Genomic DNA, 4851 nt, shown 5'->3' on the forward strand with positions numbered 1-4851 from the left:
TTGAGACCTTGCTGCAGCTCAGGCTGGGTGCTGATTTGTCCCTGGATTGTAGACATCAACTTAGACAGAGCTGGAGTTCTGAAATACTTGAACATTTTTGTTAAGAGCAAAAGCCAAGCACAGCCTGAGACGGTTGCAGACCGGCCTCCCCAGAAAGAGATAGAGAGAGAGAGAACACATACTGTGTCAGATATCTGTGCTGTTGTCTACATGTTGCTGGTAAAATGTGTCTGGACACTGCACGTGCAGGCTGTGGAATGCTACTAAGTCTAGGGATGTGCCAGAGTTGGTTTTTAGGAGCATTACAGTGTGTTTGTTTTTGTTCATTTTTTTTGTTTGTTTTGTTTTTAGAGAAAATGGAGTCAACCTTGTGACATATTCTAGCTTGTGCTGGCATCTCTCTTAGCTTCATGTGGGTTTCAAACCCCTAAATGGCATCATATTCTCAAGTGGGACCAACGTTATAGAAGGAAAGGCACAGGAACACACACACGCACACAAACTCAAGCACACAATACACAGAGTCCTGAAGCAGAGAGAAGGCTTAGGTAAGCTTAGCAGGCTACAGTAGCTACGACACAAAGGTTTAACTGTTAGACTAAAGAAAATCATTGTACAGTAGTTGGTACACAACAATGTCTAGATTTGAAGGTCCCACTAAGAATCATGCACAGAACTCTGCTTAGATAAGAAAAATATAAGCATGCACTCTGCTATAATCTGTCAAGGTACAGTAAGTCAACAGGGAATCGAGCTCGTGAGCCAAATTCAGCCTCAGAGAGATTTCCTTTTATAAATGCCAAACACCAGATCAGTATGCAACCAGTAACAGTTTAAAGAAGTGTGCAACACTATGGTTTGAGAAAGATTTTGTGCACAGGCTATTGTTGTTATTGTGCAAGTATCTCCACAGTTTTATTTATTATTTTCTTCATCATTTTTGGCTCTGTGCAGCAAGCAGGTCATCTAAGCTAACGTCTAGACTGCTGATATCCACCGGAAGCCTCTCAGAGCTCACCCTCTCACTGTAGAAAATGTTTCTTATACAGCAGGTTGTGGTAAAAACACAGCAATGTGCCCCACATCTCTGTGTATACCATATGTACAGAGTACGGAACATGAAGATACAGTGTACAGCGCGCATGGTGTTGGAAGGCTCAAACCAACAAAAATGTGCAATTTTGTGTTTCCCATATCAGGGAAAGTTATATATACTGACATTGTCATTTGAATTTAGCAATACTAGTCGTCATCTAATGGTTTTTAAATATATTGCCAGTTGAAAATAAAAACACATATTTGCATTTTTACAGGCACATACATACCACAAAAATAGACTATGTTGAAACTAGATGTACTAGGCACAAGGTATATACAGTCAGTGTGCATGGGGCACATTGTAAAAACAATAACCAAACAAAATACACCGATAAATCAAAGACACTTTTACAACAAAAAGAATACCCTGATTTGCTAACATATCAACATATCAACACCAAGGCATTCAGTACCCTTAATATCTGGTACAGCAAGAATAGGAGGTTTGAAACTTAGATACTCTCAATAATTGTCAGTCAGTGTCAAACATGTATGAGGGATTTCAATCCCACTTCACAGCAAGGTCCAGAAGAAGAACCATTAAACAATCGCACTTTGAACCCCCCGTCATCAGACAAATACAGCACTGCATCATACACACACGGCATGTCGACGGTGGCTGGGAGCCAACTGAATGAATACACTTGTGACACAGACATGAAACAGATAAGTGACACAAGTATGTGTTTAGCCAGGGCTGTATCAGTCTCATGGCTGAGGGTTCAAACAGAGTGGTACTGATCAAAGTGTCTAGGATGTCATCCTTTGAGTGAGAGTGAGTTACACTACAATATTGGACTGGATGGATGCAATGAAACAGAGATGGTGTTTGATATTGCCTGAAACATTAGCTCTTTAACTCTCCTTCCATTTTGCTCTCACTGACTGTGGACTCATTCGAATACTATCAGCACAGTCCTGATAGCAGCTTAATAGGGCAAACTCTGGTATTAGCACAAAGGAATGGGGAAGAGGACCAACTGATTGCACTAGAACAGTACTGAAGCAGACCACAGCTACGGACTCCAATGGACTCGGTTCATTCACAATCATATTGGCATTTTGGTGTGTTCCTTTCTCATAGGAAAAAAAAAGCAATACAAAGTTCTTGTGTTGCTGATGAAGCAGGTCGCAGCACTGAGACCCAGGTGAGACAAAATAGCAAGGTTTAGTGCATGTTATTGTTCGAACAGGAAGTGAAAATGTGACTGCTCTACAGTAACAATGAGCCAGGGATTACAAGCCACATAATGAAGCCCTTGGATAAAAACAATCACCAACACATTGTTTCAAGATTTAAACAGCTCTCAGGAAAAGTGATGAAAACAAAATGTAAGTGAGTTTTGCTAAAAATCTAAGGGGTATGACTCCACTAGACCTGCCTGGTTTTTCTCAGCCAATTCAAGGGGAACCTTTCAGCATGGTTAAATCAACAAAGTGGTCATGGGACGATAGACATGTCTAGATAAATGAATGGAAAGCTATGATGCGGCAATCAGTACATCTCTCTGGAAAGGTAGCAAACCTGAGTGAAATGTCCATCACTTCACTTTTACAGTTTGGCTCTGGATTAATTCCTAGAACTGAACAAGTTGGATGCCTTGGTTTTTCAACACAATGAATCAGCTTCCTATTTTCCATTCCAGTTGGATTCATGTTTTGCTCTTAACCAGACAAAGAGTCCAGGAGAAGTACTGCAACAGTTTTAAGAGAATAGAGCATTGATTTTCATCTTGATCACAACGTCATAGTGCAACAAAATGTACTTAACTGGAAGTCCTCAGTGCTCGTTTTCGACCAAGGAGCTCAAAGTGGTTACGACTTACTCTAGTTCACGCCCACTTCAATAAATAAACTACAAAAACAAGTACCCTCTCATGTTAGATTTAGGGGTGGGGTTTGGGGGGGGGGGGGGCAGATTAAATACAGCGACGTTCAACCCAGAGAAGCATCATTGAACCTAAAAAGATCACACAGACACTCAGCAGCACATACAGCAATGCTCACAACCCCTTGCATCATAAAAGCATCTTTGAATCTCTGTTCCTTTTATTTACATGGCAGTTTATATCTGATTAGCTGTCTTCCTTCTTGTATGGCATACATTCAGCAAGAGAAGGCGTTTAGGTTCAACAGGATCAGAATATTTAGAATCAACATAACCAAAGCCAGGGTTCAATCCCAAAATTTGAACTATAGGAATTTGCTTGGAATAAATGTGGAGACATTCATGGGAGATTTGGGTGATATGGGGCACACAGAGATCTGGAGACAAGTGAGGCATTTCTTGCCCCATACGACCAAACCCAAACCCCCCATTCATCTTACAATTTAATATCTTCAAATGAGCTTTAAAGCGACATTTTTCAGGATCTGACTTGCTGAACTTAAAGCGTGGATTCCTCCTGTGACTCTAAACCAATTTTAAGCAGTTCATCCCATCTGATTTGACGAAAATGACACCACACGTCCTTTCATTCCTTCAGACATTTTTGGTTAAGGTAACAACATGGTCACAGGATTACAATACCTCAAGTGAAGCCACAATAGCTGCTAGATTCTTTAAAAAACAAAAGAAAAAAAATAAAACTTCACTTTCCTGTACAGCATATGTATAGATATTTATATTCATATATATATTTATATATAGGCGGGGTAGAGTATTGCAGAATTATATTGCATGTGTTAATCAATAAACCTAGACAAAAACAAGCAAGTATACAGTATGGGTTGTTCACAAATGATTCCTTTCAATAAAGCTCTGATTATTTAACCACCTTTGCCTTCAGGGTTACAATCAGTGAGCTGACAAACCAGCTGACCACATCCCAGATGTTTCACAAAAACAGGCCAGTGCCACTGTCAGCATGTCGACCGATCACGCTTGTAGAGAGTGTGTGAGTCCCTTCTCTGAAAACAGAACCAAAACGTACCAAACAAACTCACGCACACAAACTTACATCCACATATATACAAACACACAAACCAAATATATGGCTTCTAACGTTGAATCAAGGCAGTTAAATAAATGGCATTTTCTTCTATGTTTCTTTTTTTTGTTGATACAGACACAACCAGACTTTGCGTTCAAGCTCAACTTTGGTTTGGGTAGATACAATGAATATAATATCCTTCCATACTTTTTTCATCATCTATTTACACATCGATGTAAGATCGACCAGCGGTCTAAAACACTATTTTCACTACTATTTTAAACAATATGAAGAGCAATGTGTTCTTTTGCTACGACAGCTTATACAGAAAAATTACACTCAAAACACTTTTTGAACGCTTAAAATGTCATTGTCATTTGACCTCAAGTCCCTGATTTTCATTTTTAAGTCCAGCTCCTGCTAGATTGCATTGCATGGATTCTACACAGTATGCAGTAGTTACATTAATCATACTTTTCTTCATATCTTTACAGTAGAGACAGCGATATACAGTAGGTGTTTGGAAGCAGAGTGTAGAGGGTGATACTAAGACTAAAGGTGCTGGCACAGTAGACGAGACCAGTTCAACCTTAATTTATTCTTGTTTAATTGTATAGACTTCTCCTAGCCAAAGTGTCTCAAGACTTTGGGTTTCTCTTTTCCTTCTGCTGACACCAGCACACAGTCCATCCAGGTCAAACGACTGGTGGCCTGGGCGGTAGTTGATCTGGTCATTTAGCACGCTGAGAGATCAGCTGGACTGACCTAAAGCAAACAGATTCTCCCGCGAAAAAGGCCTCTTTCCTGAACTCTACCAGGG

The sequence above is a fragment of the Mastacembelus armatus genome, chromosome 17 (genome assembly GCF_900324485.2).
Source record: "Mastacembelus armatus chromosome 17, fMasArm1.2, whole genome shotgun sequence".
Classification (NCBI taxonomy): domain Eukaryota; kingdom Metazoa; phylum Chordata; class Actinopteri; order Synbranchiformes; family Mastacembelidae; genus Mastacembelus; species Mastacembelus armatus.